This window comes from Neopsephotus bourkii, unplaced genomic scaffold (assembly GCF_033783945.1).
Source record: "Neopsephotus bourkii isolate Nb327-2 ecotype Australia unplaced genomic scaffold, CSIRO-AGI_Nbou_v1 NB_1707, whole genome shotgun sequence".
Taxonomy (NCBI): domain Eukaryota; kingdom Metazoa; phylum Chordata; class Aves; order Psittaciformes; family Psittacidae; genus Neopsephotus; species Neopsephotus bourkii.
The window spans coordinates 795,763-820,761 of NW_026902181.1; the positions used below are offsets into that span (position 1 = coordinate 795,763).

At 49.4% G+C, this 24,999-nt stretch overlaps 1 protein-coding gene across 3 annotated transcripts in view; it reads left to right on the forward strand.

The window, feature by feature from the left end:
* Positions 1 to 3,556: 3,556 nt before the first annotated feature.
* The window catches only part of DAAM1 (dishevelled associated activator of morphogenesis 1), a 94,323-nt gene continuing 72,880 nt past the window's right edge, over positions 3,557 to 24,999 (forward strand). For 2 of the 3 annotated variants that reach the window (XM_061376459.1, XM_061376461.1), the window contains exons 1-2: positions 3,557 to 3,584; positions 21,697 to 21,796. The gene's annotated coding sequence lies outside the window, so the exon portion shown is untranslated. Of the gene's footprint in view, positions 3,585 to 20,272; positions 20,381 to 21,696; positions 21,797 to 24,999 lie in introns of those variants that run through there. The other variant, XM_061376460.1, reaches the window with a different exon arrangement.

Genomic DNA, 24,999 nt, shown 5'->3' on the forward strand with positions numbered 1-24,999 from the left:
AGGTATGGTACCCATGTTCTCCCCTTCTCAGGGCTGGATGCTCATCTGCCATAGAGAATGACTATTGCATGTGTCCTACTTAGCCAGAGAGGCTCTGGGCAGCTGGTTATTGGGCTTTCCTGTCTGAATATAGGAGCTTAATTCAATAAGCAGCTGTTGGAAAAACAAGCAGGAAAGCAGCAGAATGGGACTTGGTAAGCAGCTTCCAAACTCCAAGGAGGCAATTGCAAGAAAATAGCTCAGCCATTTCAATGAGGAAGATGCACTTCAAGGTGCTAACCGTAATGCAGCTGCTTGCCCAGGCTCAGAGCTTCTAGATCAAAACATCACCACCTGATGTCCCTGATGAAGGGAAAGGGAATCCTGGGAAGACATTCTGTGGAATAAGAAAGATGAATGCAGGAATGTAAGAAAAGTTGTGCTGGGTTGAACACGGGGACCATCCCACCCAGCATCCTCTCTGTCTCACAGCTAATGGTGCCTGATAAGCCGAGGGTATGAGACGTGTACAGGGATATTTTCCCATAAACTTTCCAAGCCTGCATCAGCCTGCAACTCCAGGAGTCCCTGAGCTTGAGGCCTGTATAGAAATACTGTATTAAACACGCCAAGCCTAGCCAGTTACCTAGGTGAAAAATGTTCTCTATCTTTGATCATTAGTGCTTTGGTGAGAATGGAGACCAGAACTGCTCACAGTATTAAAGAGGAGAGCAAACCACAAACTTGTACAGTAGTTCTTCCTTTTTCCCCATTAACTCTTACCCCTGTATTTGCTTTCTTTACTGCTGCTCAGCAATGACTTGATGCTTTCATCAAATTTCTTGTTATAACCCAGATCCTTTTCCTGTGGGCTGACAGTCAGCTCAGAGCCCATCACTGTGTGCATTACATTAGGAGTGCTTCCTCTGAGGCTCATCACTTACATTTATCTCCACTGAATTTCGTCTGTTATTTTATCAGTGTCCTGAGGTCCTTTTGCAGTTTGCTGCCATAGGCTTTTCCAAGCAGCTCAGTGTCACTAGCAACCATTGCCGCCTTCCCACCAGCCCTCACTTCCACATCATTGATGAAGATGCTGAGCAACGTAGCCCCCTCCACAAATCTCCACCAAACGCCTCTGAGCATTCTTCTGCTGTGGAGACTGACTATCCCTGTCTGGCCTTTGTGGTTTCTGTCCTCAAACCACTTAATTTTTCACATCTCTTCATTCTCCTCAGGAGCCTTTGATGAAGGATTTTGTCAAAGCCTTTAGGAAATCCATATCTGTTATATCCATTAGGTCTCTGTTATATCCATTAGGTCTCTGTTGTCCACCAAATCTTTGGCTCTGTCCAAGGCCTGCGGTAGATTTTGTGAATTACAGTTTCTCTTACCAAAAGCCGTGCTGGCTCCTCCCCAGTACAGACATGCTTATCCTTGCTTCACTGGTTTCACAGCACCATCATTAGGCTTACTGCTCCAAATAACCTGCCCTTGCCGCCTTTACCCCAAAACTGCTTCCATGATTGCCACCTCCCATTGTTCCAACACCAAGAAAACGTTAAAAGAGCACCTGTACACTGCAGTGAGCATGCTGCCATTTGCATCTTGGGTTCCTACAATACTCCTGTGCAAAAAAAAACAGCTGGTTGTGGCAATCTGTAATTATTCCTTTTGCCACTATGATTCATGAGCTGTTTTCCTAGTACTTCGTCTTGAGATGCTGCCTCCGTTGTGTCCCTTTGCAAAGAAGATATCCCAGCATTAGGAACCTCCCAAGCTGCACCATGACCCAGACGGAACACCTCATGTATCACATACCAGAACATGAATTACAGTGATGTATCTGTTGCTGTGGGCTGGCACAGACACAGAGACAGGTTCTGGGAACCTCTGGCAGTTTGCAACTTCTCTTGCTTCTGGGGAACAGCAAGTCCTTGGCAAGACAAGTGACTACAGAAAGGTGTCAGTGGTCTCAGAAGGGGTTATTTCAGTTGTCAGACCATTGACTTGTTTCTAGGGAGGTGCAGGTTGGATTCCTTGCTGAAAGATTCATTCTCAGAATGACAGCTCAAGGGCTGGTGGTTGGTTGCTAAAGGCTAGGCTGTGAAGAGTGATTTATAAAAGTTTAGATATGAAGCTAAGCCTGGTAACAGAGAATTGGGGTAACTTTAAAATTCACAACCAATAAAGTGTAAGAGGTTTATTCTCTGGCAAGTCGCATTTACCCTGTGGAGTTTATCGCTGCAGGAGACCAGGGGAGGCTAGGAAAAGAACTGGGCACAGTGAGAAGGAGGAAATTACACTTTATGAAATTGTGGCTTTGTTGAGATAAAACATACTTTCTTGCCTTAAAATCAAAAAAGTTCAGATTATGTTTTAATAGATTCCTCTAATGGACATATGATTCCTGAGACTCTTACATTTTCCTCCAGGAATGGCAGACTGCTTGTTTGGAACCTGGATTTTGGTATGAAGCTGGAGGGCTGGGACTGAAACCATACAGGATGTGTTACAACTCTATGGGTCCAATCCTGGTTTTATTTTGCAGATCAGAGCCTGTGGTGTAGCTCAGGTGGGCAGAAAAAGGCAGTGTCAGGCCTGTAAGTGTTTAACCTGTCTTACACTTGCATGGATTCTCTGCAAACATACATTTCTGTCTCCCTCATACAGAAGGCCACCTAGGAGTCTGGATGGCTGTGTATAACCTATCCCAGTTCTCATGTTACGTTTTGTTCCATGATTTGGTATCAACTCCATTACGGATGTTCTTTCTTTACTTTCCCATCATTGGCCCTTCATTTTTCTCTGTATCAATTTGTACAGGCTCCATACGAAAAACAATCCATTTAAATCCCTTCCAGCCTTTCCGACTTTCCCATACATTTGTTGCTGAGAAAAAAACAAATCATACAAGATGTAAATAGCTTGACCTCCCATCCAGAAAAAAAAAAAAAAAAAAGCTAAAATGTTACACACTATTAATTTTATTTGGAGCTTTGATTTCCACCAAAAGCAGTAACTGCTCCTTCTGCATGAAGGCCACAGCTTTATCTTGTGCAACGAGGTTATTCCAGTGCACAGGGAAATTCAACCATGTATCAGGTTGCTGCTCTGATTTACATGAAACGGGAACCCCTGGAAAATTGATTTCTTAAATCCGAGCTGACAAGCGGAGAACGCTGTAGTTTGGGGGACTTCGTCAGGCCGCTGGGCCACTGCGTGCCCGGGATCGCCCATGTCTCCAGCCGGATGAAACCCGATCTTTACTGCCCGCAGCGGTGGGAGCCGGACCCTCCCCGCCCGGCTCCGGTCCCCCTGCAGGAGCTGGCCTGCGGCTCCTCCGCGGCCCCGCGCCCTGCCTCCCCCCGTGCGTCCGCACCGCTCCTCACGCACTACGGCCCAGCCGCCCGCCCGCCGCTGCCCGCGTGTCACTACAGCTCCCGGCGGCGGGGGAAGGGGCGTTACCATGATGGTGACGTCAACGCGCGGGGCCGGGCCGCGCGGTACTAGGCGGAGCGGCCGCGGCCCATTGTGGGCAGGGGCCGGACGGGCTCCGGGCTGTGCAGCTCTGCGCAGCGCCGTCAGGTACGGTTGGTCCGCGGGTGAGTGCGCTGCCTTGGGGAAACGGCTGTGCCGCCGCTTGCCCCTCCTTTCCTCCCCGGCCTAGGTGGGGTTTGGCGGGGGGCGGGGGGGGAGGTCTGGAGCTTTGCCCTTCTTCCGTGCCTTGCGGGCGCTGACCGTTGCTGAGGGGGGTAGGGCGCGCCGGCAGCGGGGCGGGGGTCCGGGGCTTCTCCGCACTCGGGACTGCGTTTCCTCCTCCGTGGGGGAGGTGGGGAGGCCGGGAGCCGAGCCCACGCTCCACCCCGGGGCGCTGCGTGGGGTGGGGAGGAGAGCGCCGAGGCCCCGCGGTGCGGCCCCCTAACCTTACTCTGTATTCTCCCTCCCGGCATCCCGGTCCGCGGTCCTGCGGGGCCTGGCGTGCTCTGCGGCCCCAGTGGGGCTTGGGCGAGGGGGGCCGGCCCGGGGCCCCGCCGTGCCCGGGCGGTGCCCGCCCTGTGGACGCCGGGCAGGGGGCGCCCACGCGCGGGCGTGGATGCGGGATGCTGCTGCTCCGCGTTCTCCATGGCAACGCCGCCCAGGGCGGCTTCGTCCCCGGCTCCTGCAGGCACGGCGGGTCCCTCCCCTGCGGCAGCTCCAAACGGGGCTTAGGCATGTGACCCCATGCTTATCCCCCAGCTCCAGGGATGGGGTTCCCCCCTCTCAGCAAAGCGGGTCTTGGGGGGGGGGGGCGTATCTGTCCCCCGCCCATGCCTCCTCATCAGGTACAGTCATTTGGGGCTGCCTGATGGTCTGTATGTGTGAAGCCACTGGTGCTGGTGTAAAATATCTTGCTTGTGGCCACACTGTGGTCCAGCCGGATACGCTGATGTGGGAGTAGATTTCAGCACATCTCCCTGTTTGGCTATGGCTATGCCAGTGATGGAGGACGTTTGTGTCAAAGGCACCCACCAATAAGCTGCCAGATGGAGTGATCTGGTCTGTCCCTGGCTGCACCAGGATGGAGATTTTGGGAGGTTCCGGTTAGGAGGCCTGCATGGAGGAAAGACTGCATGCAAGCTTCGGGGTATGGCACCCGTTGCCATTGGCATGCAGTGGTTGTGGTTGGGTCCGGCCTGATAGTGACTTGCTTGGTACCTGTGATCAAAGTCATCAGTGGGATTTCATCCTTGGGGTTCTCCCCACTTGCTGATGGCCATGCTGGGTCTTGCGTTGGTGCATGTGTGAAACAGGTTTTCTACATCTTTAAGTGATCAAGGTTAATTTAAGGCAAAAATGGATGATAACTCTCCCCTGATAAAAGCTGTTGAGCCAAGGTGGCTGTGCGCTGCCAAACCAGGGGCAAGGAGCTCCCTGCAGAAGTTGGAGGTGGGGGTAGATCAGAGGACACAGCTGAGCCCCCTTTGCCAGGTGCTGGTGTGAGGGGTGCCCCTGGGTGGGGGCTGCCCGGTCGTTTTGGACAGGTCTGAGCGCTGCAGACACTCGACATTGTACAACCAGCCGGCTTCTCCTGGCTGCAAGCAAGAGGGATGGCACAACAAGGCTTTTTTTAATGTATCTTTTTTTCCCTCTTCTCTAGAGGTCGATTCTAACACTGTATACAGTGGTGATGTATATTCAGACCGCCGTGGTGAACTGTGGTGCAACCTCATTATCCTTCCCTGCTGAAAACACTGTATGCCAAAGCCATCGGTGTTCTCTGCTTGCCCCTCTTTTGGTCCCCCCTTGGAATAAATGGGTCCTGCAGCATCCAGACCTTTTTCTGTGGATGCTGGAGTTCATTTTGGTGTGCACTGCCCCCCCAGGCCCTATGGCCCCTATGGCTTGGGTATCCACCTTGCTGTTCCTTCATTAATGAGTGACTTGCCTTGCTTTTCCCGTGACCGTGCACTGGGGCCTGCCCCTGCTCCATTGGGAGCAGGAAGCACAAGACAAAGTCCACGATTTCCAACTGCCTGACAACTGTGTGACACCAGGACAGCAGGAAGCTCTGACGTTTCCTGGCTCTGGCCAGCTCTCCACTCGTGTGTGGCTCTGCGGTGGTGCCCCTGCCACGGCCCTTGAGCTTTTGGCTCCAGCCAGCCAGGCATGTGTACCAGTCTGCATCCTGGCCTCCACCCGGGGCAGGCAAACAGGATGGGTGAGGTGTAAAATCAGCACCGAATCTGCTCCCCTGGGCTTGAAACAGAGTCAAACCGGTCTTGACCTGAGCTTGCTCCTTATCTGACCCTTTGTTTGTGGGAGGGAGCAGGAAAGGGACATTCACAGCGGGCTGGCTCCTCCTGTCCCAGATGAGCCCTCCTGCTGAGGATGGGCAGGAGCTGGGGACAGCCGGTCTAACTGGGTCATGTTTATATCCCTTTGCTTCTGTGCTTTGTTTTGGTGTCTTCCTCCTCCTCTCCTGCACTGTCATTGTCACAGCTGAGGAACCCAGAACAGAGGAGTCATGGAGCAGTTGGGTGGCCGGGTTCCTTGCAAATATTGTTGTCTAGCTGGACAGGAGCTTGGCTTCTCTCGCTTCATCCTCCTGTTTTGCTGTTTGCATGTGTTGACCACTGGCACAGGTTCACTGCCTGAAGGTCTTTGGCTGATGCACTTAATACCACCCCACCACATTCACAGGTAGCTGCATTTATAACCTGAACTGGTTAAAACCTGGCTGGGGATGCCAGTAGATGTGCCGCCCAGAGCTGGTGGTCTTCTTCTACTCCTCCTGCTGCACAGATATGCACTGAGCAGCTCCTGCATGGCCACTTTTATCTCTGAAGTATTAATAAATGAAGCTTGTCTATTTATGTGAGCCTTTTTAAGAGGCTGGTGAGGCTGCCTTGAAGGCTTGCTCGGCACTACAAATATTCAGAGCTTTTTTTTGTGTGTGTGTTCTAGCAGTCGATAAGCCAGGGCATCCAGCTGTCAGCTTTGGAGATTGCCAAAGCCTGCTCAGCGACATTTCTGCAGGCTTTGCTCACAAAAGAGGATTTTGTTGGACGCTTTGGTTTCTGACTTGATGCTGGTAATTAAATTTCTTAACTTGGCTTCGGAAAGCTGTCACTGCCAAGGAGAGATTGGTGAGGCCATGTGGAGCAGGATGCGCTTGTTCTGCTGGAACTGAGTGTGACCTAACTATGGTTCTTCAGCATGAGTTGTTGCTCTTTTCTTAATACTTTAATTTTTTTTTTAAATATATATAAGTAAAACTTTTTTAAAAAGGCAAGAAAAATCTTGTGTTTTACTGCTGTGCTGTTAAGCTTGCATGGACCTGCTGGGACAGCTGTTTATTTGCAAGTTGTGGCAGCAGAATGCTGTAAAATTCAACTCATGTCCATATTGATTTTTTTTTTCCTCCCCCTTCTAAGATTATTGTATGTCTGTTGTGGTACAGGAGTAAAAAGTAGACATCATTGCTGTACTGAAAAAAGAGGTGATCTGAACAAAGGGCTATAAATTGGGGAAGAAATATTGAATGTCTGATGCTAACTTCTGTGTTGGTTAATCTAGAGTTTAAGCCATATAGATTTACTTACCCTAAGTGCTTACCATACTAGGGGATGAGAGAAACAGCTAGTAAAGGATTGGAAGGTAGGTAAATATGCCAGCATATTGCATTAGTTCCCTCAGCCTTAATGAAAATTTTTAACTTTCTATTTAATGCAAGAAAGAAAAAGGGTCCTCAGCCCCTTCTTTGCAAGATGCTGGTTGTGAACTGCTGTTTGCCTGTGATACTACTTTTCCCCCAGCGCTTCCTCAACCTGAGCTGGGCTGGGAGAAGAGCTGTGCTGGTGCCTTTTTACCCTCCTGCCCTTTGAGGAGATCATTTTTACTTGGTATCTCCTGTACTCCTGGTATGTGGTAACGTTTTGGAATATACTGAAGAACCAGGAGTTCTGGGGTAGTGTAAAAAATCTCAGCTCAGTGAGTCATAAGGCTTTCAAGTCTTTGTGGCTACTGAGGAGAAACCCAAGGAGGTGGAGATGAGAGAAGCAGCCTGGCGCACCATGAAGACCTTGTTAGTTGATGGGAGAGTATCATGATCTGAGCCAACAGCTCTTTGTTTCATGATTGGTTAAGTCGCTACAATTCAGGTGCTTGGACCACACCAAATTAACACGTGAAGTTGTCTGAACATCTGGTCTGTGTTTTCCTTGTGGTGAAGTTGGGTGGGGTCATTCCCAAGGGCGTCCTGGCCCATGCTGCACCCAGGTCTGAAGCAACCTCTGCGCACTCCATGTGAATCTCTCATCACCCCATCCTGTTCGTGCTACCTCCTGCATTCACCACCAGTCCTTTGGGGGCTTTTGTTGTGAATTTGCTGACTGGAAGAGGTTTGTGCTCCGTACAGCACCTGAGTCAGAAGGTTGCTCCTGGCCTCTTCCTAAATCAGCCAAATGGATGGTCTGGCCCAACCTAGTGACAGTCATTGATGAGTCAGTATTATCATGACTCAGTAAACTCATGGGCCAAGTTGCCTTGAGAATATTTGTCTTCAAAACACTGTCTTGACCCACTGGAGGAGCTATGCTGGTGGATGGGCATGTTCTCACCCACCGCAGCACATGCCAGCTGGTTGTCTCGGCAGTGCTGACTGGCACTAACGTGTCAAACCACCTGAACAGAGTTGTTCTTGCCTTCTCTCTTCCCAGAGGACGTGCCAGGTGCTTCGCTTCTCATAGTGTTTTTCTCATATGTCGTTGCGGAGCTCTCTTGCTGAACTCTTCTGGACTTAGCAGTGAGGAAATACAGCAGCATGCCCACAGTGTGGTTGGTAAGTAAGAGATGGTATGTTGCTGTTTGGAGGCATCCTTGTCTTTCTCAACCCAAAGAACTGAGTTCCCCGGTGCTCTCTGAGCCTGGTGCATGATTGAAGGGTATTCGCCTTGCCAGACAAGTGGCTTCATGTTTCGCCTTCTGCATTCCTCTGTGTGAGCATTGCATAGAGATGCGCTTTCAGCTACGTGCTGGTTACCTGAATCATGTCTTCTGTATGCACGCAGCTGAAGCGCCTGGAAGTCAGGGCTGGCCCTCTCTAGGCTGCTCCACTGATGCGTGAGTGTTTTTACAAGAGGGTGAATGCAATATGTGTGGAGGGTGTGGTGGAGGAGCAGCAGGAGTGTCCGGCTCTGGCTCTCATGATGCAGGTGGCTGTTGCTGCTTTTACCACCACTCCTGAAGGAACAGTTTTCGGAAGCTGAACCCAGTGACCCACTTCCCAAGCTCAGGATTTGGGCTGTTGCCAGGAGTTTTGCTCTGGGGCTCTTCATCCCTTGCACAGGCGCAGTGTGGAAAGCTAAAAGCAGTGCAGCAGCAGCAGCCAAATGCCAGGAAGGTAAAGGACTCAATTCATCTAACCTGTGTCCATCCTCAGGAGAGTAGAGGAAAACACAGCATGATCGCCAGGTGTTAGTTGCTCTCTGCTGCTCATTTTTCACATGGGGCTTTCATGCCAGTCTCGCCATGGCAATGAAGTAGGCTGCTGGTATATCCTGCTTCAGGGCACTGTGACAGGAGTGAGGCAATTCAGAACTGTCAGAATTGTGCCATTTGGAGGCTGATTTGGGTGGGAGAGAGTGCTGCATGAAACGCCAGCAGCTGGACTCCATAGCAATATGCAAAACTTAGCTAGGGAGCTTGGCAGCTTTTTGGGAAGGCTCTGTGGGGCGTTGATTCCTTTGATGCTTTGTAGGAATGAGGATCAGCTTGGTCTCCTGATGGAGGTCCTTCTAGCAAGCAGGGCATTCTCAGAGGTGTTAAGGTTGAGCATCTGAGGGTAGACTGTCAACAAGCAGTAAAGTGCATGCACCATTTTTAGACAGGAACAAACCCATAGCATGGGGCAGCAGAGCTGGGGCTATGCTCTGCACCCGGGAAGCAGCTCTGCACAGCTTGGGTAGGGAGAGAGGATGGTGCTTGTCCTGAGAATCAAAGAAAAACTGGAATATGAGAATGGGATGCACAAGGTACTGTTGTGGGGTGGGACCTGCAGTTGTTTAGGTCTGGGTTGTGAGAGGGAAAGTGCAATGAGGCAGGGTGGTGGAAAGAACGGGGGCATTTTATGCTGCTCAGGTGATGTCTTAGCAGCTTAGTGCCTGTTACAGGCAATGTCTGCTAGCAGCAGGTCTTGCTCCCAGCTCCAGCAGGGAGGAGAAGGATGGGAGAGCAATGTGGAGACCATTTACCCCAAACAAGCAAGATGAATTGTTTGCTGTGGCATGGACATGAAGGCAACGCAGCTGGGATTTCTCTGGCTCAGTTGTGTTGCATGACATTTAGCTTAGGCTGTGGTGGGTCTGCCCTGCTGCTACTGTTCCCGAGTGTTTCCGTGTGACTATGTCCATCACCTGGTTCATGAGTTTTGTTTTGTTTTTCCTTTTCCTGGGTACCTCTTCCTTGCTTGGCCTCAGCATCTTCTAAATGAGTGGTGCTTAGAGGAGCTGTGAACTCTGGTGTGCCATCCTGGACTATCTGTGATGGCTGAGTCCAGTGCACCTGTTCTCTTCAAGGATGCTTGTGTGGATGTAAACAACTGTAAACCTGTTTGTGTAAAGCTTTCTGTCCTGTGGCTGCCAGACACCCTTTGCACTCCCATTGCTTCATGCTGCTGCTCCTGGAAACCACAGCACCTTTTCGCCTGGGCCAAACCTGAAGATGGGGAAGATAGAGCCGGGAAGGTGGATACCCTGGCTGTGCCTGGGTTTCATAGAAATTGCATGCAAAGGAGGCTTCATTTACTGTGGTTTTCTTCCCTCTGCCCCCAAGGCACTAGGAGTGTCTGGGCTGTGGCTGCATGCCTAGTGCAGGAAAGAGAGGCTGCTCTCTGCCTTAATGTCAGGTTAAGCTTTTCGGATGCATGATGATTTTCAGCTGCCCTGTTTTGCTTGGCACTGTTCTCCTTGCATATCCCATGCATGACTTTCAGCTGCTGTGCCTCTGCTGAGGGACACTTGCCCAGCTTGCTCCTGGCCATCTGGTATTGGATCTCCCCTAGCTACAAGGGAGAAGAAGCCCCATGGTGCTGTTGCCTTGAGTTTTCTCTGCCAAGTATGGGACTTCTCCCATCCACATCCCAGTTTCTTAGCCTCCATGTGTGGGAGTCAGCAGGGTTAAGGCTGTTGGGAGCCTGGTGGTGCCAGGCGAGCGTCAGCCAAGAGAAGAGCTGAACTTGCAGATCTCTAAGTCACGCCAAGGACTGTTTGAACTGCACTAATCCCTGGTGCCTCCAAAGCAACCTTGTTTACAAGAGCGGGTGCTTCAAACAGGTACTCTGACAGATATTTTACATAAGCCATTCGCTTACCAGCGCTCTCTGGGTAAGAGGTTGTTTTTGAGACCTCAGTCCATGTGCTGGCTCCCTACTGCAGCATTTTGGAGGCATCCTGCAAAGAGGCAGGAGCCTTTCTGGGGACAACTCGGATCCGTTTATAAACTCCAGCTCCTTTTATCTTCTGTGAAGAGTGCCACTTGGCAAATTGCATGTGAAATAGCTGGTGGCTCCGGGGCCATGAGAAATCTCTACCCATCACACAGAGCAAAAAGATGTCAAGGAAAATTTTTAGAGCATGCTAAATATTGTAATCCCTACAGTCAGTTTGCTTTTGGGTATGGAGCTGGAAATGAGTCTTTATGCTCATCATTTTCTCACATTTACTGTTGTATTAAAAGCTGCTGCTGCTCTTCCATTCACCATGTTCAACAATATTTGCCATCTCAAGCGATGCCGCAGTGATCATAGTTATGTTCAAACCGCAGTGGTGTACAGGGGGGTGTGATTTGGGTTACGTAGTCATGAAATTGTGCCATTCCTTTAGCTGGCATTCCTTTAGCCACCCTATAGCATGACAGCTTGCAGCATGAGAAAGAGAGTAAAGAGGAACTTTAACCTCAAAATACTCAGTGGGTAGATGTCCAAAGTATTGCTCATGGTTGCATCAGAGGAAGCTCTGTTGACTTTGCGCTGGGGATGAGGCTGAACTGAGTGAGAGATGTGTGAGATACTGGGTAAGGGATGTGTGGTGATGTGTCTCACAGCTGTAGCTCAATTGCTTCATGTTCGTATTTTTTTCCCTTAGCCTCATATTTTGGACTATGTCTTTCATTTTGATGGAAGTTAGGGTGAGGCTGTGTCTTTGGGGTCTGGCATCCCCAGTAGGCCATGAGGTGTTGGAGGAATTAAGGAGGGGCCCATCACTGGGGATGCCAAAAACTGAACTCCAGCTGTGGCAGTGGGCTGTTACCATGCATCCCGAGATGCATGGGGGGGGGGGAAGCCAGACAAAACACATCTAACAGTCACCTTATCAGATAATGTCACTGGGATGTCCTTACCCAGCCCCTGGGCTGTGTTTGGTGCTGCTAATTACAACTTCTCTTGCTGCTGAAAGTGAGTTTGAATCGGCTGCAGCTCTCTGGGACAGCACCAGCCCTATATATCCAAGCCTAGCAAGCCTCAGATTTGTGAGCACTAGTTGTGGTTGAGGAAGGTCTTGGAAAAACACCTCTCTGGCCCTTTGCCATATAGTGAATCCTCCTGCTGCAAAAGGCTTTTGCAAAGATGCTCTGGAGCTTGAGGGATATTCCTATAAAGGTCCAAAACACAACTGCCACCATCCTTTCTGGTTCTGGCCTTGCTCTGTCCTGCTGGAGTATCCACAGCTCTGCTCTCCCTTGGGTACACCACTTCCTGCTGAGCCAAATTTGCTTGGGTTTGGGAAAATAAACAGACCTCCTATGCCAGAGCTGGGGGGAGTCCCAGGCTGTTGCACAAGGGTTTGTAACCAAACAACCCTTTCATCACCTCTCTACCTGGTTCTGCAGCGCTGTAATTGCTGCGTAGTATGCTGCGTTTGGAGGATAGCTTTATGTTCTTGTTTCTAAGTTCTTGTGTAACTCCAAGAGGGGAAACTATCACTAACCCTTCCATTTTGTGCATGGTTTTGTTTCTGTTTGGAGTTCCATATTCTGAAAGCTTGTGGGATACTGCTGTTGGGGATGTGATGTTGCTGAGCCTGTGCCACACATCTGGGCAGAGGAGCAGGATGTTCCCCTACCTGAGTTTGTGGGATGTGCAGTGACTTCCCAGCACAAGCTTCAGCTCATGCAGCACCCACTGCAGGTGGATATTCACAGCTTGCCAGTGCTGATCTAACCTCAAGCCTATTAAAAGCCCATAGGATTGTGTCTTCCCCTTCCTCCTCCTGCTTCCTCCCCCTCCCTCGCTTTTCAACACTGGGTTTGTGCATAAATCATGTAGGATGTGATTGCACAGGAAATTCGCAACTTTCTTTCTTTCTTTATTTCTTTATTTATTTATTTGTTACAGCTAAGTAAGGAAGTGAATTCCGCTCTCTGGGGTTTCAGTCTTGTGCTCTTTAATCACGAGATTCTGCATCTTTTCTACTCTGTTGCTTGTGACAGGGCGTCTCTTCGGCTGCTGCCTGCCCACAGAAACAATAGATTCTGGGAGTGCTCTTGAGGGACCTGAAATGTATGGGGATTGCCTGTGGAAAATGCAGATTGGATCTGTTAGGTCTTGTTGTTGTTACTTTATTTACCACTTGGTTATCCTTTTCCTTCAAAGAAAAGCAAGGCCCTTGTTCTTGCAGAATGCATTGCTTCTGATGTGTTACTTGGTGGAAGTAACATGCTCAGAATACTGCATTCCTTTGTGCATCTTTATTTCATTTTCTTTGTTAGTGGGAGCTTAAGGAGTATAATGGTCAGATTAACAACTGTATTTGTGGAGTAACCCATCTTTGTGCAGGTCTGGCTAGAAACCAATTAAGCTTGTCTTGATCTCTAAATGAGATTTCTGTCCAACGCCTTAGCCAGCTGCCTTTTGCATCCATTAATAGCAGGGTGGGATGAAAATAGCTGAATGTGTAAAGATCGCGTGTTGGATAAATAAAGAGGCGTTGGTTGCGGGGAGGTTCCGCAGGATCCATACAAACTGGTGCTTTGTGTGGTTGTTTTATAGCTCTGGTACTTAAAACATGGGATTAGGTATATTTGGCTGCTAGTGTGCAATCCCTTGCGACAGCAGCTGTGGGGTCCCAGGCGGAGCTGCTGTATCAATAGGGAGCGTCCTGTGGACTTCATTAATGCACCAGTCTCCGTCCCTGGGGTGAGACCAGGCTGTGTTCTGGAGCTCCTTGTGACTCTCAGCTGTGGGTCTCCCAGAGCGCCTTGTCCTGGGTGTAGCCCCCCTGGCCTTGGGTTGCAATTTAGCCTGGGAAAACCCTGTGTCTTTGTGACACATTGCATTGCCAGGCTGGGGTACACTGCCTGGGTGGTGTTTGCTGCTGCAGTGGTGAAAACCAGTCCAGGAACAGCACTTCAGTGTGGCGGTTTTGAAGAGAACTGACTAAATAGAGATGACTTTAATAAACCGTGCCTCCAGGGAACCCTTATATCTCTGTCCTGGGCTGTTTCTGCATCAAGATAAGGTTGCAGCTGGATTTGTGCTCTGCTTTGGGAGGGGTTGGTGGGGGAAGGGCAGCAGGGCTTCTTTAAGGGTGCACACATTCATTATGATCACCTTCATTTGTAAAGTAACCACAGACAAGTCACGCACAGTGTAATGGTACCTCCTTCCCTGAATGCCTGGCTTCTCTGTCATGACCGAACAGTGGGGAGAGTGATCGCAGGGGAAGGGGTGGGGGAGAAAACACCGGGTGGACTGTGCTCCCTTTGTTGGAAAGGATCCTGTTTTCCTCATCCCAGCCCTCCTGGCTCCCACCCACTGCTGCCGCCCCGCTCCAAGTCAGGAGTGTGAGCTTTGCCGGCGGTGGGTTACAGGATGTTGGTAGTGTGATCGCGTTGTTGTGCTCATGCAAGGGTGTAGCTGCTGCAGGTGTGCCATAGCATACAGGAGACCTTGATCCTCTCCTGTGGGTGTACAGACCAGCCTCTCCATGCATGCCCCATGCTTTGCTCTCCATTGCTTTGCTTTTTAAAGTTCAGAAGTTCTTAGATTACTTGTGGAAGTACTGCTTTTCTTAATTCTTCCAGTGTAAAAGTGCCCAGTGTAAGAGATGCTGGTCTAATGAAGCTCTGTGTCATGCTGAAGTCTATGTGCCACATCAGGGAGGAGGGTCATCTTGTGGTCTTCAACGTCTTGGCACAGCCAAACCCAGTGCCTCCTTTTAGAGGGAAAATTTGATTCGGTTTGGAAGTCCCAGGTCCACAGAGACTGCATCCAGATGAGGCAAGTGCCTTGTGGGGTGCCATGACAAAGGCAAAACCTCAGAAAAAAATCCGAAACTGATATGACTGGAAGATGGTTTTGGTGCTTGGAAGGAGTGCTATGGAGAGATTGGGTGGAATGGCACCTTTCTGCCTTTAAGCCTGGGGCTGTTTGCTTTGTGGGGTATCCTTGACTGGAAAGCCAGAGAGTTTTAATGCCATTGAGACAGAAATTACTGGGACTCCTCCAGACTTCATCCTGTTGTGGGGCTGAGCTGGCATGGTACAGTGATCTGATGTGGTGTGGTACTAATGCTTCATGAAGATACCATCTCCTAGGAGGAAAATGTAAAAATAACCATGCCTTTGGCAGTGTCTTTGATTTGCGTGAGACTGCAGCAGATGAGATGGGGGAAGAAATGTTATTGATGGAAATTAGGCAGGAAAAATGAGCGCTTTCCTAGGAGGCAGATTTGAAGTGAAGGTCCTGAAGATCATGAAGGAAATGTTGTCACCTTCTTCCCATACTATACAGGGCTGCAGGGGACACAATGGAGCTGGGTTCTGGAGCAGTTAGAGGGGAGACCCCGTTGTCCCCCATCCTCCTTTTCTTCACATTAGGCTGAAGAAGTGCAGCACCATGCAGGCTACTGCACCTCATTCCTTGCCATGGCTCTAGGGTCTAGATGGGTGACGTAAACCCTTGCTAGACTGTATCCTGCCTAAGGCTTTAGGAACCTATTGTATCTGCTCTGCTGCCTCTTTCTGTGTATTTTCATTTTCAGGTCTTTGATGAAGCAGGTCTGTTCCTCCTTGGCGGAACATTAAATTGTGGAGCTAGGAAGAATAAATCTGTGGGAGGTGTGCTTGTTGGCAAACAAGAGCTCCTGGTGTAAGCAGGCTTAGCTAATTTAATCTGCAGTGGACCCAGTCTCCTTTGTCTGTGGGAGCTGCTGGCTGGATCTCTGGGTGCTTTATCTCCCGAGGTTTGTCTTGGGTGGCAGCATCTCAGATTCTTCTGTATCTGACCCCATGAGAGTCCTCAAGAGTCGCAACAGCTAAGCACTGCTGCATCTGCTCTGGGGTGCCACTCTCAAAGCTAAGAGTTGCTTTATCTTTTCAGCCTTCTCTATTGCAGGCTTCAAAATAGCCAAGAAAGCAGTTAGGAAATGTGGCTTTAGGATCTCCAATACTGGCAACTTCTGAGTTAAATAACCAGTGAGAGTCATGCAGGTGACTTGTGGTGGTATTTGCTGTAAGCTGGCAAACCACTATTTGCTGTTTGCTGATCTTCAGTATGTGACCAGCTTATCCCTGAGCAGCTAGATTTAACCCTCATATCCACCTGCGTGCTGGCAGCCCTCCCTCTGATGATTGATTGCTTCTATTATTTAAAAAAAAAATGTAAAAAAATAACCAAAACTCTTGGAGAAGGATAATTAAGCTGATTTAAGTGTTTAAGGGAATGAGTTTCTTTTTACTTTAAATAAGTGAATATATATATATATGTATTAACAATCATGGTACCTGGAAGAATAAGCTACTGACCTGCTTTATCCCTGGTTCAGTACACAGATGGAATGGGGAGGCAAACTTTAAATAGAACTAAAGATAACTCCTCAGCTTCTGTGGTGATGGCAGAGTTTGTGAGTTCAGAAAAGCAGAAAGATGCTTTCCAGGCTGGTCTGTGCTTTCCTGGCGTCCCAAGAGCAAAGCAGCATTCTACCATGGTGCCAGTTTTCAGCTCTGAGAGGTGTGGCGTTGGTGAGATCTCATCTCCACGTCCTCACGTGGACTGTTCTGAAAGCAGAGATGTTTCTGCAAGTACAGTCAGAAGAAGGTCCCCTGGCATGGGTGAAAGCCACAGTGCATCGTGGCATGTCCTCAGCCATCTGCCCCTTCATCCTCAGTGCTTGCTGGGCTTGGCTCCAGCCCCACACTCTGCCTTTCCTCTCTGCCATTTCCAGTGAGTGTGGAAGTAGGTATTTGCTGGCTTTATATTCCTGTATCACACCTTTGTGATTCACTCTGGCGTGACACTGACTTTAAGGTTGTATTTGTGCCTGTTCTGTATTGCTTTGAGTGTACACAGGCAGCAGCTGAAGGGAAGTGGTGTGGTGCTCAGGGATAGTCAAGGGCTCATATGCCTTGTCTGGGTACCTACTGTGCCACAGTGAGAGCTTACAGGTTGTTTTAGGGCTGCAGCAGGGAATGATAATCTCTCAGTGCTGCTGTGCCTGACTTTAGTGATAGTCATGATAAGGGTGATTTCTGAGACTGTGAAACCAAAAAGTGCTTAGCCCTGGCAGCCAAGGGTGTAAGGACCTGCGCAAAGCATATGTGCCAGCTCACTCTCCTTCTTGCCTGCACTGGGAAGGGCTGTTGGGGCTTGCAGCCTTCCCAGCTCTGGGCTTCACAGTGTTACTTACTGTGCCCCTAAGAGCTGCGCGTGGTGGCCAGCATCCTCTGTTTTAATCTCCTGCGCTCTTGTGCCACACACAGCTCCTCTGCTGTCAGGGGCATTTGCAAACACTGCAGTGACACAAGTCCACTTACTGTTTTCATTCTCACCGTGTAGAGGAGCCATTCCCCCCACTACCTCCAAATAACAGGGTGGATGCAAGTGGTCTGTCCAGAGCAGCGCTTCCTGGTCCATGAGGCAGAAGGATGCTTTGGAGCTTGGAGCTGTGCCCTGGGGTTGGGAGCAGGTGAAGGATGGTGTCATACTGGGGATGTGAAACCAGTTAATGTTTTATTCTGCAAGGCCAATGCACGTGGGAATGGCAGCCCCTCAACAGTGAGTTAAGTGGGTAGATGTGCGAGACATGCTTGTTTATCAAAATACTAATTGGTGCAGGGGCATGGGGTGTGCTTTGGGGAGCAGGTGAGGCAGTGTGGTGTGGTGTGGGTGACTGTGAGCAATGGGGACTGCAAACACAGCTGTGTATGCCTGCGTGCCCTCCTAACTTGAACTCGTTGCTTCTGGGAGTCCCTGACTCAGACTGCTGCCAGAGATGTGGTACCCTTTATGAATCGGCAGAGATAATTGTAGTTTTCATGTTAACAGCGGGGGAGTTCACATAAAGCAGAGGTGTTCCTAGAAGACCTCCACAAGTACCTCCCAGAGGCATCCAACAGTGTGACTCACTGTCTTCACTGGTGGTTTTTTAAGTAGTTCTCAAATTACCACCGATTTTAAAAGGTAGGAGATGATCTGAAGATGGGGATGCTCGGAAGTGATCCCAGGAGGTGATTTGGAGCTGTGAAAAGTGGTTTGAGCCATGATCAGCTGCACCCATTCCTGCAAAAGGCAGTTTGCTGCTGATCCTGTGGTGGAAGGGCAGCGCCTGCCCCTGCCCTCAGTGTTGAAAGGGCTGGTTGGACTGATGAGGGTGCGCGGAAGTGCCACATGTGCATAAAAGCTGGGGAAATGCTTTCTGCTGGGGAATGCGAGTGCTTCTCTCACCTTTTTGTCGAGAAAGTACAAAATGCAAGAGTATATTGCTTTGTCAGGGGGGTGGTGGTGGGCATCCAGCAGTTCTTCAGTCCAGGGAGCAGTTCATGTCTGGAAGCCAATGCCAGATGTATGCTGTGTAGAATAAGGCACAGGTACATCTGGATATTTCTGAGCTGCATTTAACCACTGGAACAAGCACTTGCAGTAAACAGCCTTAGCCTTGCCTCAGGGTGCTAGGTCCCAGGGTGGCCCTTGGAGGGAGTTTGAGCTTGATAAAAGCATGTTAAGCTATCAGTATCAAAAGAAGTGGATAAGATTAATAAGCTGCAATGCTTGGGAGTCTCATATTCCAGGAGAAATCACTCTTTTGGAACAGACACTTCTAATGTGGCTTCACAGGGCTAGAGGAGGATGATGCAGAAGAGCATGGATCTGTGCCATGTCTCATCAGTCAGGCAGCCTCACCTCCCTGCCCCATGGCAAGTAGACCCTGGAAGGGTGGCTGGGGCAGCGCACAGGATGCTATCGGTGGCAGCAGCCTCCATGTGCCACCCTGCCTGGCAGCTGCAGCCGACACAAGCCAACAAGCAGGTGTGGATAGAGCTTCTGTGGATGCGAAGCTGATGCCAAGCAGCATTTTTTTCCATGCTTGCTTGTGCCTCTGTATTGTCCTTCACCATCCCTGCAAAGCCTGGTTAGAAGTGTCTGCTCTGAAAGAGTGATTTTTTTCTGGAGTATGGGACTGAAATGGTAGCGCTGCAACCTCGCACTGCCAAGGATAGTCCTCATTTTGTCTTGTCCTGTTGATCTGAATGAAGTAATTTATAAGGACATTTTCCATGAATCAGTAAATCCATGCTTGCTGCTGTGCCTGGGAGGTTTAATTTGCTCTAGATAACTGCACTGAGTAACTCTGTCCTGAATTGCACTGCAAAGACCTGCACTTTGGGTGAGGATGGGGATATGACTGGGTCCTGTGGGAACATACTGAAGGTGCTTGATGGTACCTGGTCCCTCTTAATTGTGGGCTTCCACCTTCCAAAGTGGACTAAAGAGATCAGGGAGGGTGTAAGTGCAATAGTTTTTCTAGCTATGTGTACAGAGCTTGAGGACTTTGTCCACTGTACAAGGCAAATCCTGATGTTACAGTTCTTGGGGAAACTGAAGCCAAAAATAAAGGACGGGAAGGAATATTGGCCTTTGGATAGAGACCATAGTGTGGAAATCTCAGTTACAGGTAGGTATCCCTTTCACATCTCCATGTGAGGTTTCCTGTAGAGAGGAACTGAAAAATTCCTGTTGCGCTGTGCCACCTCCCTTTCCAAACCCTTAAGAGCCTTTTGAAAGTGATGCATGTGTGTGTACAAAGCCTGAAAAACGAGGCTTCAGAAATACAGCTGTGGTACACACAGAGAAGTCGGAGATGGCCCAAAGACCTCCAGTCCTGAGCTTGTTTCCCTTTCTTTGCCGGAGCACAGTGGTCTGGTGAGGCTGGAGCCATGGTCGTGGATGCGTTCATACTGTTGCCTAGACACAGGAGGGAATCTTGCTTTCTGCATTGCACCATGGGGTTGGGGTAGTTGCTGACTTGTTCCTGTTGCACAGCAGCTGTTTTGGGGACCTCTGACCTGATGGGGCCTGAACAGAGGTCAGCTGTATCTGTGAGCACCCAGAGCCTGGCTCTCCATCCCACTCCGCCTGCCTGGCTGAGCTCCTGGGGACCCATCCACTTCTCCTTCAGATTGGCTTTGAGACTGTTTTGCATCTCTCGGAGGTCAGAGCTCATTCTGGAGAATCCAGAAATGTTCCCAGAGCCAAACCATGCCACGGCGAGCGGGTGTGTGCCTCATCTCTGTTTCTCATTTCCTTTGTCGCTGCAGAGAGCAGTTGAGCTGCACATGGGGTTTCAGCAGGGTGTCCCTTCTTTTGTTCCTGTATATTAGAAAAGTCTGTGCATGTGTTTATATTTAAAAAAAAAAGTATATATTTTAACATAGCTGATGGTGAGCTATGCTGCTTGGGACTGGTCTGGTTGGGTGAAGGAAGGATGCTGCTCAAAGCTGCCTACCTGTTGCATTGACAGCTGTGTGATGGTCCTGCTGGTCCAGCGATGCTTGCACATGGCAATAACAGGTGTTGGCAGGGAGCAATCGCAAACCTGCTCAAACCCAACTTGAAAGGCTCCTTCTGATGTGAAGAGGCTTTGCAGTAAGTCTTGCAGTACCAGCAGAGAGGTGTCATTGCTGTTATTTGTATCTCAGCCTGGCCCAAGCCTTTCCACATGTGTCTGTCTTGCATTTTCTATCTTATTTTTCCTGCACGGTTGCTTCCATGCTGGGATAAAACGGGTGCAGCTTCTGGTTGCAGGTCTAGATGTGGGCTAGCCATTTGCCATGCTGCTGCCCATCATTTGGGGTGCGAGCGCAAGGTCAAAGCATTGTTGTGCCAATGGCAAACTGGAGCAGCTGTATAAAATCGTCATTTAGAATAGTTCTCCTCCCTTTCCTACCCCCTGTCCCCATGTTCTTTGCTGGCACTGTGTCCTTCCCCATCCACAAGCTGGGGGCTGCCTGTATCTGTTCAGGATTTATGTTAGAAGGGAAATGTTGTGTACATAATTAAAACGTTTTATTGCTGGGTAGAAATGGGATTTGATGCTTACTGCTGTGACTCTTTCTCATGCATAAGGATGAACTGATTGATTACTGAGGTTTGAGATTAAATATTCCCTTGAGCTCCACTGACATTTATTGTGGTATGGGGGAGGAGGAAGAACACTGTTTTCCTCCAAGGCAAGGGGAGTAAGGGAATGTCTACTGAGCACATCCCCTTGTCCTCTCTGTACACTGTCTGCTGTAACAGGCACCCAGCACTGGTGTCAGGGAGCACAATAAAGCAGGTGCCTTAGTCCGCACCCATGATAGTGGCTGAGCTGCTGGTGGGCTTTGCCGGCTCCTCTCACCACTAGGTTGAACATTCCAAGGCATCCCATACCATTCCCAATGGCTCAGTGGCATCTTCACCTGCCTGCACCCCAGTACTGGCTCGAATCCAAGCCAGGAGCAGGGTAGACCTGCTGTTCTGTCCTGTCTTTCTCTCTAGAAGCAAAACTTATTTCTTTTAATTAAAAAAAAAACAAAACAACCACACTCTTTTTGGTTTCAGTGGGAGGGGAGGAAAACCCCTGACGCGTGCAGTGGGAGCCTTGCTGCGCAGGCACAGGTTGGAGACACCCACCTTCACCTGGCTTTCCTTGAAGTCTAATTTTAGCTGAAGGCGACGGGATCCCTCCAGGCTATGGCAGAGGTTTCCTATCAGCCTAGAAACATGCATGCAGACAAAAACAACACAGAAGCACTTAGGTTTATTCGGGTGAATTCTCTTTAAAAAGGGTGTGACTTATTTCTGCAAGCAGCCCCAGCACACACTGTCTGTTTTCTGCAGCAGTCGGGTATTTCAGGTCTTCCAAGATTTAATCAGAATAATTAGTTACTGTCTGTTTGTACCTTCTGTTTTTGTTGCAGGGTTTCCAAAGGGCGTATTTATCTTCCGGAGTGCTGCTGCCTAAGTGTCCCTTAATCATTAAGCATCTGATTTCCTCAAGTTATCTGTCATGGTGCTTATGTAAGTAAAAAAAATTGAAAAAAAAGAAAGACAAGGGTGGGGATGGTGTTGGTGGAATCTGCTTCAGGGGGTTTGTAAGGTTTTTTCCTGATTGTCACGGGTTTAATTGTGAGTTCCCTTTGGTTCCCAGGCCCATCATGTGGTGATCAGAGGACTGCATGTTTGGATTGGCGCTAAAAGACCCAGCCAGTTTAATGAGGTTACGTACAGCCAAGCCTTCATGTATACCCCGCTAAACTGGCAAGAGTTGTGCTACTCTGTCATCTCGGGAGAGGGAAGAAAAAAGCTTTGAAGAAATGAAGGGCTTTTGCTTTCACTTGTGCAGTTGAGCCTCTGACTCCTTAACCCAGTGATATGCCTTATAAAAGTCTCACATAAAATCTCAGCTCTGCCTGAAAATAAGTTACCACTGTAAGTTTGTCAGGATTAGAGATAGGCTGTTTTTCAGCCTGCATTTGCATGTATAGTTGGGAGGAGGAGGGACAGGAGTGGGGACACAGGGGATGGGACCAGTGATGCAGACATGTCCCATCTCTCAAACATGGGAGAAGAGAAAGAGACAAAACACTGCAGAAGAGGATAGGATGGCTGGAAAGCCTTGGAATGAGACACATGTGGTGCTGAACCCACCCCTGATTCATATTCAGCACCTAAATGAATCACGTGATGTTTTTCCGTCAGTATTTATCACTAAGAGCAGCTGAGGGTGGCCACTGTGCTGATGGCAGTGTGGGGCTGGGAGAGCTGCTTCTTTTCCCTTGGTTTCACATTCTTCCCAAACTGGGGTGGTAGGGGTTGGGTGCCAGGGTGCTGGCTTGTCATCTGCCCTTGCTACCTCACATATCGTGTCTAGCATGCAAACTCTGTGGACAAGGGCTTGTGGTACATGCTGCTTCTGTCTTTGGTTTAGATCCTTTTAAATTAGAAGCAGCCAGTGCCGTTAGCTTCTCTGCTCTCCTGTGTGCTGGGAACCTAAATTCTTGAGGTTGGTAACTTTGTCTTAGCCCCTTTCAGGAATTATGGGATGCACAGCAGGGCTCTGCTCTCTTTTCCTAAGAGAAGCTCGTTAGAGGTGTGGGGCCAAGGTGAGGGCATCAGGATCTGCAGGGCTTTAGTGGGCTCAGTAGACCCAGTGAAACGTGCTTGCATAGAGGCTAATGTTGAAGTCCATCTCCTCTCTGCATTTCTTGGGGAGAGTAAAGACAAACCAGTGTGATGGGGTATGTGCTGGACTCTGTGCCACAGCAGAGCTGAAGCTGGGCAGGTTTCCCACATCGTGTTACTCTCAGCCAGCTCCCAAGCAACAGTTTAGGGAGATGCTGGCAGATCCTCTGTCCCCTCTGGAACCAACATCATGGCTGACACAGGTTGCTGATGGCCCTCGCTCTTTCTAGTGTGTGTGGGAAAAGTCTGACTTGATGCAAGTATTCTTAAAGGAGGCTGTTGACCTGATTTTTTCCATGATGTTTACCCAGCTGGAAAGCTGGTGGAGGTGCAGACGACATCTGAAGCGCTGGGGTGTGTGATGTGCAGCACAGCTATTGCTCCTGCCCAGCATGGCCCCTCCAACCTCCAGCAAGCAATGCTGGAGGGGGTGGTGGATTACTAATCCCCATGCTACTGGTGTCTGTTTGCCTGCTTCACTCAGTTTGCAGATCTGCTCTGTTTTGGCTGAGGGAGGGGTGTGGAGGAGTACTAGAGCTGCTCAGAGTTGAGGAGGGTGAAAGCATGGAGGGGAAATGAGATGGGCAGTGTCATGGAGGCAGATGGTCAAAGGAAGAGGAGATGATTTGGCCTATTTGCCTGGTGCATTAGAAGCTGCTCAGTTAAAATAAAGCATTCACTAGGGAGCTACATTTGGCTTTTAAATATGACTTTGGAGCATGGCAGTGCTCAGTGTTGGGCTCTGCTTTCTGTGATGAGCATCACCTCCTGTCCCCACCTCCCTTTGAAGAGCCTCCCCTGGTTAGAAGTCCACCTTGGGGCACAGGGGGTGCAGCTTGGTGGCCATGTGCTTTCATAAAGCCCTTCCAGTTCTCCCCAAGCTCCTTGTCACTCCAGACTGCCAGTCCCTTGGCTTCTCCCAGTCTGGCCGCTGTGAGCCTCAGCGATCAAGTCTAACCATGGGTGCCCTCTCCTGTGGAGGCCACTGCGTGCCAGGAGATTTGTCACTCACTGGCTCATCTGGGGTGTGCTGGCTGGTCTTCCATCACTTCTCTTTGATCATCCCACTTAAGGCAGAGCTGATGCTCCTGTGGCTTTCTATTGCTTTTGCAGGGTTGTGTGTTCTTTCAGCCCCCTGAAACACTCCTCCAGGAGACTGGAAAATGATTCTTTCTTTTTTTTGTTTTTCCCTGGAATACCTTATTTCTTCAGTTGTCTCTTGGTACAGAACTGAAAGTTCTTTGGGTACTTGGGCGTCCAGCTACCTGGTAAAGGAAATTTGCAGCACTTAGTTCAATTTTCTACAGGATTTACATAAAACTATTTTGAGCTGTTTTCTCTCCTTGGGCCTCAGAATTATACACCCCTGTGTTGGAGGATGACACAGACAAATCCTAAGGATGTGGGTTTCAGATGATGCTAGCTGTCTGAACAGTTCATCTCAGTCCAGGATGGTGAATATTCCCTCACACCACAGCTACCCTGTGGGGACAGGCTGTGTCCCCCCCTGCAAGCAGATTGTGACCACTGGGTGCCACTGAGGTGCCTCCAGGCATGGAGCTCACTCCCTGCTCTTGCCCTCCACCATGTGCCCACCAGCCACCTCCAGACATGGCAGGGGAAGGTTTGAGGGGAGCACACCCCCTTTTCCTCATAAAACTCCAAACAAGAGGCTTGGCCTGGTTTAGATTTAGATAGAAGCTGAAGTTTCAGAAGGGCTCTGAATGGGATAATGGCTTTGATTATGGTAGTCTGAGATCAAGGGAGGGCTTTTAGGTTTGCTGGATCAGCTGGAAAATATATTGTAGTGTCTAGACTTTATCATCCTCAAGCAGGCTTTTTTTTCCTACTCTACAAAAGGTCTAATCAAAAGCCCACATAGAGTTGACAGGAGGGCTTCTTGGAAAGGAGCCTGCTCTGTGTTTTCTTTGTGTCAAGAAGCAAGTTGAAGGAGGTGAAGATCAGCTTTGGACTTTGAAGGACTTCTGAGACCCTGCCTTACAGGCGCTGCCACTTCTGATGGGTCCTTTGGTGTGGGT